General features: G+C 37.2%; 1 non-coding gene across 1 annotated transcript; it reads left to right on the top strand.

The window, feature by feature from the left end:
- Nucleotides 1-12643: 12643 nt before the first annotated feature.
- LOC141654599 (small nucleolar RNA R71) lies at nucleotides 12644-12750 on the top strand. Its single transcript, XR_012548155.1, has one exon. It is a non-coding gene; the product is annotated as a small nucleolar RNA R71 (small nucleolar RNA).
- Nucleotides 12751-15848: the final 3098 nt, after the last annotated feature.

Below are 15848 nucleotides of genomic sequence, written 5' to 3'. Positions count from 1 at the left end.
TCTTCCATTAATCATCAGAAGGAAGGAGATGGGGTGCTTCATCCGTCATAGGAGCTTCCTCAAAAAGTTTGACGGGCCCCTCTTGAAAAATCCCGATCTCCAAAGCATTTAGCTCAGCTTCCAAATTAACATCTTCATCAAAGCTGTAAACCGGCTCAAGATGAGGCTCATCTCCATAAACCAACCTCTTTATCTCATCCACCTCCTCGCTCCAGGAATTCTTGGCCAAATAATAAACAAGGCAATCATTAATAGGGGGGGTTAACAACATTAAGCATATAACATGAAGTTACTGAATGGGGATGCTTTGAAGCGTTATCAAGAACAAATTTAATAGTATCATCCTCAACCCTTAGTGTCAGACTACCATTTCTAATATCTATGAGTGATACGCAGTGTGAAGAAATGGTCTACCAAGAATAATAGGTACTTGGGAGTCTTCAGCCATATCCATTACAATAAAATCAACTGGAATTAAATACTTCCCTACTCTAACTGGCACATCTTCTACGACACCTATAGGACTCTTTAAAGATCTGTCAGCCATCTCCAAGGTCATATTAGTAACACGGAGTTTACCCATATTTAACCTTTCGCATACAGAATACGACATGACACTAACACTAGCCCCTAAATCGCAAAGGGATTATCTATGGCTATACTACCAATATGACAAGGAATAAAAAAACTCTCTGGATCCTTTAGCTTTGGTGGTGAGTTAGCTTGCAATGCAGTTGCGCACTCCAGAGTGAATGCCACCATCTCAACTTCATCAAAAGACCGTTTCTTTGATAAGATCTCCTTCAAAAATTTAGCATACGCCGGCACTTAAGTTACCAATTCAGTAAATGGCACACTTACTTGAAGATTCTTCACTACCTCCATGAACCTTCTGAACTGTTGTTCAAGCTTAGATTTTTGTTGTCGGTATGGAAAAGGTAGTTGAATTTTAATCAGCTCGGCTTATTTTACTTTTTCTTGGTTTTTCAAAACATCGGCTCCACTCAGGGGGGTTACTCCATCGAGTCTTGGGGTCACTATATCGAGTACCCTATTTCTTTCCAATGCTGTAGCTGAAACATGAGAATCATCAACATGTGGGGAGTGTACTCAATCGAGTCCCTGACCACTCGATCAAGTACGCGGCGGTTTCCTCGCTGTTTCGTCATTTTTATTGCCTCGTGTTTTCTTCGTGCAATTTTCCTTCTCATCATCACTTAGCTCAAGATTACCATATCCCTTAGGATGCATATAAGGGACCTCATTTTTATCAGTGGGCATGTACGTACTTTTATAAGTAGTATCGCTCCTCAGTGAAATAGTATTAACTTGTTCATGTGTTTGGTTACCTTGAGGAGGAAGATTTCCGGGCTGATTCGGGGGATTTTGAACCGCCAATTGAGCAACTTGAGTGTCTAACATCTTGTTATGAGCTATAAGTTCATAAATTTGAGCCGTTTGCTTTTGTTGAATTAGCAAACTCTGTTGCAACAAAGCTTTCATCTCTGCCATATCGTTACTAGGAGCTTGTTGAGGAGGTTGCATCTGCTGAAAACCTCCTTGATTTTTTCAAACAAAATTTCTTTTTGGTTGATTAACATGATTTTGGGAAATAATATATGCATTCTGTTGAGGGGCCTGATTGAACGTATTCTAACCTCTTTCAGGGAAGAAGTTGGAATAAGAAGTACCTTGCTTGAATGAATGAAAAGCATGAACCTGTTCAATTGTACTCATACATTTGGCCGCATTGTGGCCAACAATCCCACATCTCTCACAGGACACTTCTTTTTGAACCATGGCATGAACTGTTTGCTGCTTTCCCAAAGACTGAGTTGTCTTCAATTCAGCGATTTGAGCAGTTAAAGCCTCCAACTGTACTGCAATCGCACTATCTGAACCATCCCCTCTCGTACTTCCCCTTGGATTATCGTACTCAGCAGTGTGAGTAGCCATCTCATCTATCAATTTCCAAGTTGTGGTATCATTGGTGTTATTTTAAAATCTTCCACTAGCAGAAAAATCAAGGAGAGCTCTATGATCGTCGTATAACCCATTATAGAACTGGTTGCAAAAAAAACCAAGTCTGGAAGCCGTGATGTGGGACAGAACGAACTAATCTTTTGAACCTTACCCATGCCTCATTCAAGTCTTCAGTACGACCTTGTTTGAAACTAGTAATTTGGCCTCTCAGAGCATTAGTCTTTTGCGGTGGAAAATACCTCTTGTAGAATGCAAGAGTTAAGGTTTTCCATTCAATAACACTATGAGCCTCCATATCCAAGTCTCGAAGCCATTCGGACGCTCCATCTCGCAAGGAACAAGGAAAAAAACCTACTTTACCTGATCCTAAGTTACTCCAGCAATCAGTGGAATTGAGCAACAATAATCAGTGAACTTCTCCATATGCTTGGCAGGATCTTCATTAGCTCCTCCCCCAACAGTTTCGCTCCACCAAATTAATGTATAATGTTTGGATCTCAAAAGTACCCTTGTCAGTAGTAGGAAGCTTGAATCCTTTCGGGATAGAAGCCAAAGTAGGCTTAGAATAACTGGCAAGAGTATGCATCTTTATTGATATAAGAACGGGGACTGGGGTGTCAGAAATAAGTGTGTCATATTTATAGAATGGTTCTTCAGACTCAAATATGTGCTTTGTATCACTTTCAAGTATACTCAAGTCTTTTGCTTGACCTATTTCTCTTTGAAATTTACGTCTGTACCGAAAGTCCTCTCTGGCTCGGGATCAAAAGGTACAATCTCCAACCTATCAGACCTGGGAATACAAGAAAACAACAAGAAAAATATCAAATTGTCTCAAGGAACTGATGCTCCCTGAGATAAAAGACAAAAATAAACACAAATAAACAGAAAAATTGTTGCCTCCCCGGCAACGCCACCAAATTTGACAAGGCTAAAGTCGTATCACCTTAATCAAAGTAAATCCTAAATTACTACTAACTAGATTTCATGCTCGGCCGTTGGCCGGGTAATACCATAACAATGACGTAAATGATGGCATGTTTGGTAAACAACAGATTAATATTGGCCAAAGCAGACTTTGAAAGCAGATTATGTTTAGGCGTTTAGCATATTTTATCAGCAGGTTTAACTAAAAGATATAATTAGCGAGTTTGTTAGTGGTGTTTGATAATCAACGATTTTAGATTAACAGATTGATTATTTATTTTTTTAAATGACTAATATGGATATAAATCAACTATTTCATGCCCATGTCATTAAAAATAGTAGTTTCTAAGTAATTATCATGACCTGGTTTTGAAAAAAGCTATCTTTTTTTGTTACGATTTTTTGTCTGCGTTTTCTTCGTTTTGTGTCTTGAATACTACTACTATGTATACAATATACATTCTTCCCCTTCTAATTATTACTCCCTCCATCTCAGTTAATAATTTACACTTATTTTATTTCACCCTCACAAAAAAAAGCAAGTATGAACTATTCCAAGGACAGAGGGAATAGTAAAGTTGTTTGCTGTAAAATACTTTTTTCTTCTACGATTACTTCTAAAGCTCACCATTCAAACATTGCTACATCCTATATTATGTCAGTTACTCCGTATTATTAAGTCCGATGTTTCTTAGTATAAAATTTTACTGCACACCAATAACTCATCCTATGCAATATGGCCCAATTATGTTTTGGGCTATACTTATGGCAGAAATGGTTATATCTCCAAAAACGGAAGAATTCGTCTGTAGCTTAGATTTACAATCATCACCCAAAAATAACAACTTCTTATGATGTAAACAACCATATTATTTTAATTATCTTTATAATTTAAATTAATAACTCATTTGAATATAAAATAATATACGTAGTTTGTAAATTCTGGGGTCTCTAACATTAATAATGCTAAGAGAGCTACTAAATTATGAATTGGTCTTGTACGGAGTAAAGTATATGTAAGGTATATATATAAGTTACAAAGTAAATGTTCGTGAAAAATTTGTAGTCGAACTCTTTAAATAATTTTGTTTGCACGTAATTAATAATTATGAAAATAGTTATTTCTATGTACTCCATCTCTATGTACTCTTATATACGCAAGTGGTATATATCTACCCGTCTTTATCATAGCTTTAGACGGATAATGTCGTCTTAAAGAAAGCATGCTATGAAAGAAAACGTTGATATAATTGCCGCGTAATGAAACGTTAAACTAATACACAAATTATAACTTACATATAAAACTAAAATCAAATCGGATAATATTTTCTCCACCATGAATTCATTCACCATGTTACATTGTACCTGCAATATCAAATCAAATTGCGCATTAGTATATATGTTTGACAAACTTGTACACATTGCCTATGAAACAAAATAAAAGCCGTATACAAATTATAAACTTTGAATGCAATAAGCAAACACAATAAAAAGACTAAAAGGCATGTGTATAAGATTAGAACGTAAAAGAAGGTTGACTTCTTTGAATGCTTATTTGAATTTATATAAAAGTCTTATTGCATTTTATATAAAAGTCTTATGTTATATTATTATCCCTATATTAATTAATTAATTAATGATATAATTATTTGACAGAGATGTATAACCATCAAATTCTACAATTTAATTTAATCTACAATTCTTTTTTATCTTTTCTATTTTTTTTTTCATTTTTTATTGCTTTAGATAATATGTAAAAGCAATAGCCAATAAAATCACTAGCAATAGCCAATGAAATCGCTCCAAAAGTTCCTCTTTTAAGTATATATATTGATATTGATAGGTAGATAGTGGCAAGAAGGGTCGAATCCATAGGGAGGCGAGTTAATTATTCCGGTTTGTTAATAATTAAGTCCGTCTTAAGGTAACAATTTCTTGAAGGTTGTTTGTTTGATTTCTATAAACTAATTGCAATAAAAGTAAGTAAGATGAATTCAATAATATTAAAAGGTATAGGGATTAGGTTCCCTAGGTAGTTATCCGGAGTGTGATTTAATTCATAGATAGAGCAATTTAAGTTGTTTAAGGTCATATGATCGGTCGATTCTAATAATATGCTATTTAGATCTAAACTTAAAATGTGGTCGCTATCATTAAGTCAGTCTATTCAGCTATCGGAGCCTATACTAGTCTTAACCCGGTCGGTGAAAATCCTAATTTGCAATACTAATTAATCAATCATGCAGAAACTAATTAACTAGATTCAAGACAATAACTGAACAACAACAAAGAAGTTATTTTAACTATCAATTTATTAATTATCCCCTTCTAACATCCTAGATCCCAATTCACCCTAGATTAAAAGATTAGCTACTCATGATAAAGGGAATAACAACAATAAGATTGATGAACAACATAATTAAAAGCATAACAAGATGAACAAAAGAACAATTGAATAAACTAGAACTTTGAATTAATAATAATCAAAGAAAGATTAGTAAGTACCGTATTTAAAGAGTGCTTATATCCGAAACAATATTAATAAAAGTTTAAATTGATAAAGAGTACCAACATAATCACCATTTTTAATAATCAGTACCAACATAAAATTTAATTGGTAAAGAGTACCAGCTTAATTGCTCCGATCAACAAGTACACCAAATGGCCTGAAACTGCCACTTATTCACTTATACTCACCTAAAATGACAAAAGTACCCTTTTTATAACATCAAACCCATCATCTTCATCTAATTCCTTTAGTTCACTCCAAACTTACAGAGTACACAATTCATATTCTCTTCATCCTCTCAAATAACCTATCAAATTACCCTAAATCTTCTCTTCATCATTCATCATCACCATTCTTCAGTGGCACGATTCCTTAGTCGCCCAACATTTCCAACATTCGGCCTCTGAAATCTGAAACGCAGGTATGATTCTTCATCCAACTCTTCTAAATTATTAAATCAATTGTTTGAAATCTGGGTAAAATAGTTATTGGTTTTTTTTTTACAACATCATTCTTCATCTTAATTTATGTTACTTGTTATTATTAGTGTTTTATTTTGGGTTCGTGGTCATTATTATTGTTTGATTTACTGTGTGATTTATTAATTTCTATGTAGGATGAACATTGACCCACCAATTAGACTTGATATTAGGATGCATTTTGGGGGAAATTTAGATATGCTAAGCATAAAACTGAATATTTTGGTGGTTCTACTAAAGTCACCCCTGAAGTTTATTCGAATCAATTAAGTTGGCTGTTTTTGGTTGATCTTGCAAGAAAAGTTGTCCCTAAAAATGTTCTGCCAATTGTTTATTTTAGAAAGTTTGGTAAGAATACCACTATTGGTAAGACAGTGATATGTAAAGATGAGGTCATCAAGTCAACAGATAAATTTAATAGGATTGATTTATATGTTGAAATTTGGACCATGTCTTTAACTACTGACACCTCCAAGATTCACTCAATAAATTCCAAAAATCTCAACATTGAAAAAGCTCCTACAGTGTGTGAAAATACTACCACAGCTAAAAAATCTCAACCAAATTTGAAGCCCAAACCTGTTACTCCTATCAGAAAAAGCCCAAGAAACCATTCTTCTCTTATAAAACTGAACTCACCTCCACCCACTCCCAAACACACTGTCTTAAATGATAGACAGTAAACCAGCTCAATTAATAAGGCAAGATGTGGGTGCAAAAGTCAGTAAGGCAGTCAAATGTGTGGGTGTTGCTCCTGTTAGAAAAAGAAAAATTAATTTGAGGTCAACTGATCTGCACTTGGGTAAGGCTAAAGCAGCTGAAATTGAAAACAATAAGGGTAAAGAAGCTCCTGTTGAAAAGCATAAGGGTAAGACAAAGGCAAAGGCTTTGGAAAAGGGTAAGGGCAAAGCAAAGTTACTGGAGTTTGAAGATGAGTTTGATAAGCTATTTGACTATACTGGTCATGGTTTAGAGGCTAGATCTAGTGAGGGTAAGGGTATATCTTTGAAGCCTAAGTCAAAGTTAAAGCCAATGAGAAAACCTAAAAAATTAATTAAAGGTAAGGAAAAGATTGTACAAGATGATGAGGGTTTAGATGGGGATTTTAAGGTGTAGAAGAGGATTCAGAAGAGGACCAATCAGATGTTGATTTCACTATAAGAGAAGAGGATCTTAGGGCAGAAGAAGTGTTTATTGAAGATGATGAGGGATCATTGATTAATAAAGTTGACAAGTCTCTTAGTCTAGTTAGATTCGGAAGAGGTTTGGAGGTTGTGGAGCCAACAGTTGAGGAAGAAGGTAATATTGATGATGATGATGAACTAAGAAGTTTGAAAGGATCAGATGATGAAGCAGATGACTGTCCATCTTTTAATCCCGAGGTTGACTTCAAGGGGCAAATTGTGTTGTTAAGAGGCCAGAAGTTCCCTGACAAGCTGGTACTAAAGAAAGCCCTAATACACCATGCAGTTCGAAATAGGTATGACTTCTACTATGAACACAGTGGAAATAAGAGAATAACTACATATTGTAGAAATAAATGTAAGTGTACTTGGAATCCAATAACATCAAAATTTCCTGAGTGTACCTGTGGATTTAAAAGAAAGTGTACATACACTGTTTATGCTACACCAATGGGCTCTGATGGGGTTTGCAAATAAGGACCATAGACTTAGGTCATCATTGTGTGTTTAGGGGCATCAATAAAAAGGTCAATGCAGAGTACTTATCTGAGAAGTACTTGGAGGATTGGAGAATAAATCCCAGTTGGAAAATTAAAAACTGGCAGAAAAAAATTAAAAGGGATTTGGGGGTAGATGTTACGTATATCATGTGTTGGTTAGCAAGATCAAGAGCAAAACTGGCCATCTATGGTGATTGTGCTCACCAATATGGGAAGGTGTGGGACTATGTTGGTGCTGTTATAAAGCATATACCTGGCTCCACAGTTATTGTTACTGTTGATTCAATTGAGAGACCCCCCAAACTTTTTTTCAAAGAATGTACACATGTTTGAAACCAGTTAAGAATGGATATTTGAATGGGTGTAGACCTATAATTGGGGTAGATGGTTGTCACTTGAAGGGTGCTTACCCAGGGATTTGTTTGGTGGCTGTTGGAATGGATGGGAACAACAACATATACTCAGTAGCTTGGGCAGTTGTTGAGACTGAAAATGGTGCCACATGGACTTGGTTTCTAAATCTGCTTATGGAGGATTTTGGTAAAGTTGAAGGTTTAGGGCTGACTATAATGTTAGACAGGCAGAAGGGTATATTGGAGGCTTTCAATATTGCAACTCCAAAAGCAGGCATCAGGTTTTGTGTAAGACATATCTGGGCAAACTTCAAGCTCCAATTCACAGGTGCCACATTCAAAGACTCATTTTGGAAGGCTTCCAGAGTAGGTACAAAGGTATTAAGTTCTACACTTAGCCCCACTTTGTTAATGCATCTAATTAACAAGCTACACTTTGTTAATTCATCTAATTAACAAGCTACACTTTGTTAATGCATCTAATTCTTGCAGCCTGAGTTTAATTTCCAGATGAAAGGAATCAAGTTCCTTAGTGATAGGGCATACACCTATTTGTCTCAGATTGGAGATCATCATTGGAGTAGACATGCCTTCAACACCAATTGTAAGTCAAACATGTTACTGAATAACATGTGTGAAGTCTTCAATCATGTTTTAAGAGAGTGTAGAGACAAGCCAATATTAACTCAGATGGAGTGGATGAGAAGGTATCTGATGAAGAGACACTATGAGAAGAGGGTGGGGGTGAGAAATTATGAAGGTAGGGTGATGCCATATGTGGATAAGTTTTTAAAATGGGCTGTGAAAGAAGCATATTGTTATGATGTTTATGCTTCAAGTAATGAGAAGTTTGAGGAGTATATGAGCAAACAGTATGTTGTTGATTTGATAGCACACACTTGCAGTTGTTTTCACTGGCAGTTGTGTGGCCTTCCATGCCAACATGCCATAGCTTGTATCAATCATCAAAGGGCTGACTATGAAGATTTTGTGGATGAAGCTTACATAAGAGAGAAGTATATGCAATGTTATAGCTTACCTATACCACCAATGCCTGATATATCTCAGTGGAAGAGAGTAGATCTAGCTGAGCTTTGCCACCACCTATTAGGAAACTTCCAGGTAGACCAAGCCATAAAAAGAGGAGGAAGGAAGCTGGTGAGGGAACAAGTGGGAAGCTGCCTAAGAAGCCAAGGCTACAGATGACATGCAAAAAATGTGGCCAAGTAGGGCACAATGCCAAGACCTGTAAGAACCAAGAACAGACTGTTGTACATCCAACCAAGCCCACCTGTGAATGGACAAAAAGACATAAAGCTCAAGTTGAAGTAAGAAAGGCTAAGAAACAACATGATGCTCAGGTGATTGCCATGATTGCTGGAGCCAGTCAGCAGCAAAGCCAAGGCAACATGAGCCAAACAAGTGAGCAACAGCAAACTCAACCTCAAAGCCATGCAGGGAGGCAGAGGAAAAAAGTCACCAAGAAGTAGACAAGTTCATTTCATTTAGTTTGGTACTTGAAATTTGTATGGACAAGTTCATGCTTTTAATTTGATGTTTGCACTTTGTATGGACAAGTTTGGTTTTAGCAATGTAAGACAAGTTAATGCTTTTAATTGTTTTCAATGTAAGACAGGTTTGGTATTTGCAATGTAAGACAACTTAGAGCTTTTACTTGTTTGCAATGTAAAACAAAGTTAAGTAGATGATAATTCCAAGTATTTTTCCATTCATTGAAAATCTTTCCTTACATTATACAAAATGGCTCATGTGTACAGAACAATTATGAGCTAGTCCTTACATGAGGAACTACATAGATGAGAAAGTCTAACTAACTAATAATTAACCAACTTAGCCAACAATATAGCAACAACAACCAACAAAATTATTGACACAATCTTGCAAAAGGACCCTTTTCCTTTTTACTCATACAGAGGGAACATTAAATCCCTTTCTAAGTGCTTGATCTTAGACCGAAGTAAACCATTTTCAGCATTAAAGGTTTCAACCTTCACCACCAAGTGTTCATTCTCAGATTTCATCATGTCTTTCTCACTTCGCAAGAGTTTTTTATCCAACATCAGCTCCTTTATAACATTTTTCTGCCATTCACACTGACTTTCGTCTACCCAATGCCAAAATGACAATGGTGAAACTTGCACATCATGAATCTTCTTCCTGGGTTTTCAGAGGTCCATGATTTCAGTATAGGAACAGGTACCCGACAATGGCATTTGGGGTTTTGGGGAAGATCCATTGTGCCTGCCTCATTCAATGTAATGATTTAGGAGAGGAATGAAGTAAAGTTTAATAGTGTTAGTATTGAAACAAACCAGATTCAAAAAAACAAAGGAGCGCATAAGAGAATAAGAGGAAGATAAAAGAAAAAAAAAAAAAAAGAAAAAAAAAACTGGAAAAAACGAGAAAGAAGGAAATGATCAAAATGAAAGATGGAAGAAGAGAAGAAGAGAATTATAAGAAGTGAAGAGTAAAAGAGAGTATTTACATACCTTAAATTGACTGAAAAATGAAGAAGATGGGAAGAAGCAGTAATGGCGAGAAGGAGGCGAAGATGGGTTCTTAAGTAACATAAAGGGAGGGTAGATTAGAGATAAAAAACAAGAAATTGACGGAAAATTTGAAATTCAAATTATAAGTGGCAGTTTCAGGCCATTTGGTACTACTTGTTGATCGGAGCAATTAAGCTGGTACTCTTTACCAATTAAATTTTATGTTGGTACTGATTATTAAAAATGGTGATTATATTGGTACTCTTTATCAATTTACACTTATTAAAACTAAACTAAGGATTTTTAAGAGAGTTTTAGACAGAAATAGTGTAGGTTCTAACTATGACGTAAATAAGGTATTTATAATAAAGACAAACTGACTTAAGGAAATTGCGCGAAAACTGCCAGCATGATGTATACTCGACCGAGTATAGGTGCACTCGATCGAGTACATAACCACTTGATCGAGTGTACTCATACTTGATCAAGTACTCTCATGTTTTAGCTCTTTTCTTCGTGTTGTCTTTTTTAGTTCTCTTCCTTTATTCTTCTAGATTCTCGTGTCATGTTACGTGTAATCCTTCATGTCCACTCCATTGTGCTCATTTCATTCCTTTGCTCTGCAAATGCATCATTCCTGAGTTTAAACACTAAATAGCGGAAGTATCGACATTCTAGCATAAAAAGCATATAATTGATATAAAATAGCACGAAAATCATATCAAAAGTAACTAAAGGGAGTCATATTAATGTATATGAATATGACTCATCACTCTTCTTCCATAGCCATCATTTGTTGGTCACCCAAGGTCTTCTTCATAGTCAAGATGTCTTTCAGAAACTTGGTGTAGGTTGGCATGTTCAATATCACCTCGGTAAAGGGTAGAGTCAGTTCAAGTTTTTCCAACATTTCACAAAATTTTGTGTACTTGAAGTTTTCTCTAGACTTTAAAGCTCTAGCGGGATAGGGAATGTTAGTAACAAGTTGAGGGTTAGAGGATACCTTTGGAGAAGTGGGCTTGCTTGTTACTTTAGTGGAAGGTTGTAGAAGGACTTCTTCTCTAACTTCTTCACCCACCTCCCTTTTATAAGTGAGGTCTTCAACCAATCCATTCTCATTGCTTGCTAGAGGAGCTTTCTCGTTAGATGTTCCCTCACTTGTAGATGCTCCACTTGATACCTTTCCCTTCTTAGACTCACTTATCCTAGCCGAATGAGTCATTGGTGGGCTTTCCCCCACCACCACTCATAACAACCGCTTTCTTTTAGGGTCCACATCAACTTCAATTTTAAGATCTTTATAAGGGTCTTCAAGCTCAAGCCCATTCCTCAAAACTACTGCATGAGCTTAATGGTTTGTCGAGGCATCCTTTGAGCTTTGTCCTTGGGCTAGGAAACTACTCGGCGGTCATTGAGGGTTGGCTAATGCTTGGTAATAGGCTATCGCACACCTAACAAAGATAAATACCCTAGACACAAATGAATGTAGTAATAGGGGTCGAACACAAGGAGACGGGAGTTGTTAAACAAGTTGTCATGGAGTGAATTCTATCAAGGTCGGTTATCGAATGATTATTTGTTTTGGTAATGAAAGAAATCAATAATAAAGAAAGAGCCTAGGGAAGTCGGGTTACACATTCAAATTATATAAATGTTCATGTCAAACTAGGAAATTGATAATACAATAATTGTTTAGGCTTAAACACAACCACCTCTCGGCCTTATTGTCAACCATAGAACGGGTCCTAGCGAGCTCTCGCTATGGCTAGGTCGGTCTACTAAAAAATGCTTAGTCTAATTCAATTTCGTACCTCTCGACTTATAAAAGTGAATTAACAAACTTAATCCAAGATAGTGGCCAACAATCAAAGACTAACAAATCAATACAAGCATGTGATAGAAACTATTAAACGATTATTATAGCATCCCAATTCAACAAATGCAAAAACTATTTATGCATGGCTTCCCTATTCTCTAGACAAATGAATTACCCTTGCATAATGAAAACTAAACTAATGACAAATAAAATGATTAACATGAACATACTAACTAGTAATGGAAATGACAAATGAATAACAAAAGTAATACTAGAAATGAAATTACCTTGACAATAGAAATAGAACTTGGAAATGAAGAACAAGATAATAAATGAAAAACTTGAAATGTAAATTGTATTATAACTTGAAATGACAAATGGAATTTTGTGATGTGGACAACGGGCAAGGAGGTCTTGAAACCTATCCCAAGCTTCCCCTAGAGACTCTCCATCTTCTTGTTGAAAAGTGGTTATCTCATTCCGGAGCATGGCGGTCTTAGAGGATGGGTAGTATTTAGCTAGGAAAGCTTTGTCTAAGGCGTCCCACGTGGTGAATGTGTTTGGTGCATGAAATTTTAGCCAACGATCCACTTTGTCCCTTAGAGAGAACGAAAACAACATTAATCTCAAAGTATCTTCGGACACTCCATTGCGCTTCATCATTGCAACCTTGCTCTTAAACTTTCTAAGGTGGGCATGTGCATTCTCATCAATGTGCCCACCAAAACTATCCTTCTCAATTAGACTGACTTGAGTGGGATGGATTTCAAAGTTGTTGGGGGCTAAGGTGCCGAAGTTAATTGGAGCGGAAGTGTCATCGTGGTTTATGCAAGGCTTAAGCAAAAAGACAAAAAGTAGTGCAATTTCATCATCGAAATACACCGTTCTGACTCAACCTAAATGCAAAAATAAACGTGAATTTTTTTGAATGTTTCGAAATTTATAATTTTTTTTTGTATTTTTCAATTTTTGAAAATAAAAGACAATACATACAAAAATTAAACGTGACAACAAAAATGCAATAAAAACAGTATACAGACACAGATATGGATGCATATACCCTCCCCAAACCAAACTGTACAATGCCCTCATTGTACCCAAAAATAGGGAAAGGAAATGCAAACTAAAAGAAGAATGAAGCTCGGAAAACTTACAAGATAACGCGAAGTAGGGACCTCCCCAAACCAGCCCGCAACAAGGGAGGTCGCTAATAGCTTCATAACAACATCACTGGAAGCGAATCAAAACAAGCCTACTCGATCGAGAAAACAAAGTACTCGATCGAGTAGAATAGGCCGCAAAAGGGCTCGATCGAGGAAATATTGACCGTGGAAGTGCTCGATCGAAGGAGTCATGCACTCGATCGAGCAGAATAGTGATCGATCGTGAAACCCATAATATGTGAACTCCTAGGTGCCAGTTGAAGCACCTGCAAATACGCACATACGACCCATAGAACTAACACAACAAATCCAAACGTTCTAGTCTATCGTCTGAAAACCAATTATTACACGTCCAACAAAACTGAAATGTTTGAAAATCAACTAAAAAGAGTTTTAAACTCTGGGTTGCCTCCCGATCAGCGCTAGTTTCAGATAGGTCCCAGCTCGACCTTCCTTTCTTCATCCACCCACGCAAATCAATGGTTCACAACAAGGCTTCTGACTAAATACAGTCCCTTCAGCATCCATGATTTTGACTTTAGGCCTCCATAACATCGCATCAACTGAAGAACAACAACTCATCGCAGCGTCATGGCCTCCACCTTTTGCTTCCATGCGCTCTTTCTTTCTATGCGGCATAGCCTCGTCCAAACCTCCACCAGGGTCATCAATTCTTACCATTCCAGTCTCCAAATTAAACATGCCATGCCCGTCTCCTGGGTATTTCAACCTGTCTAGACCTGAAGAAGGGGTAACAGAGAGATATTCCTCCAACTTGCTCCCAAACTGGGGCGGAGATGTCAAATCAAATGAAATATGTGACGCAACAGAAGGATTAGAAGGAACCCCATCGGATTCTACAGAAGGGATAGTGTTAGCTTGGGCAAAAACCAAGACCTCCCCTCCTACCTTAAAGGTAAGTGTCCTATCCCCGACATTTACAATTGCACCAGCAGTGTGCAAGAATGGTCTCCCTAAGATAATAAGGGTACGGGTGTCCTCGGGTATATCTAAGACAACAAAGTTGATAGGAATAAAGAACCTCCTATATCTTCTAAAACTCCTAAAGGTCGTGATAAAGAACGGTCGGCCATCTGAACGGTCATGCTAGTATACTGAAACTTGGTCAAACCTAATCTCTTAGCAAGAGATAAAGGTAAGACACTGACACTAACACCTAAGTCACATAAAGAATTGTCGATCAAGTGGGTCCCTATATGACATGGTATAGAAAACTATCCGGGTCAGTCAATTTCGGTGGAGTCTTATTCTGAAGAAGTGCAGAGCATTCCTCAGTCAAAGCCATTGTTTCAATATTATCTGCATTCCTCTTACGTAAAAGGATTTATTCCACGAATTTAGAGTAGGAGGGTACCTGGGTAAGTAACTCGGCAAACAGAGTATTAACTTCAAGACTTTTCAAAAGATCGACAAATCTGCCGAATTGTTGTTGCGCTTTTGTCCTTCGTAGCCGGCCTGGAAATGGAACTTGGGGCTTATAGGCATTATGTATAATTGCAGAATTATCGTCTAAATTAGATTTAGACGACAATTTATCATCCCCAGCTCAAAGTTACTCGATCGAGTAGCAGTACCTCTCGATCGAGAGCTTTCCTCATCAATTTTACTCGATCGAGCTGTTTGAGTTGCTCGATCGAGAGCCTGTTTTCCTCTGTACTCCATCGAGCACCCTTATCTCCTCGATCGAGCATTTCTTCAGTATACTTGCTCGATCGACCATCAGAAACTGGTCGATCGAGTAGTTGTCGTGAATCTGTTACCTCTCCGTCAAACAACGCCTTCCCCTGAACAGTTGCTTCAACCTCTGAGTCGGACAATTCAGGATTCGCAAGGCAACTCAAGTCCTTCATAGTGAGGACCTCTCCCGGTATGAACAGTATATACCGTCTCAGGTTGCCTGAAAGTTCGCTCGGCAATTACTTCAGCCAAATGAGTCCCAAGTAGCTCGATAAGGGTATCTTTAGCTTCCATAATCTCTTGCACTTGCAGCGCAAGTGTCTCCACTATAGATGTCAATTCAGCATTTTCTTCTTTCTGTTTATCAGGAGAAGGAGTTTGTTGTTGTGGCGGCCAAACAAAAGGAGGCTTTTTATAGCCTCGTTGCTGAAGTGGATGTGGCGGCACATATGCAAAGGAATGACTAGCTTGTCTATGCTTCTTAAACGCATAGTCTTCCCTTTGATGATCTTTCTCCTAGAATCCTGTCTAGGTAGGACCGTAGGACCTATCAAAACAAAACTAGAAGAAAAGATAAGAACTGCCTCAAGGAATAAATTCTTTGAGGCTAAAGACAGACTAAAATAAAACAAGTAAATAAAATAGTTGCCTCCCCGGCAACGGCGCCAAAATTTAACACGGTTATCACAACCCGATCAAAAATAAAACCAACCGGCTCAACTAATA

Source organism: Silene latifolia, chromosome 4, assembly GCF_048544455.1.
Source record: "Silene latifolia isolate original U9 population chromosome 4, ASM4854445v1, whole genome shotgun sequence".
NCBI classification, from domain to species: domain Eukaryota; kingdom Viridiplantae; phylum Streptophyta; class Magnoliopsida; order Caryophyllales; family Caryophyllaceae; genus Silene; species Silene latifolia.
Note: the sequence above shows the minus strand (reverse complement) of the source record. Positions and strands in the feature narration are given on the sequence as shown.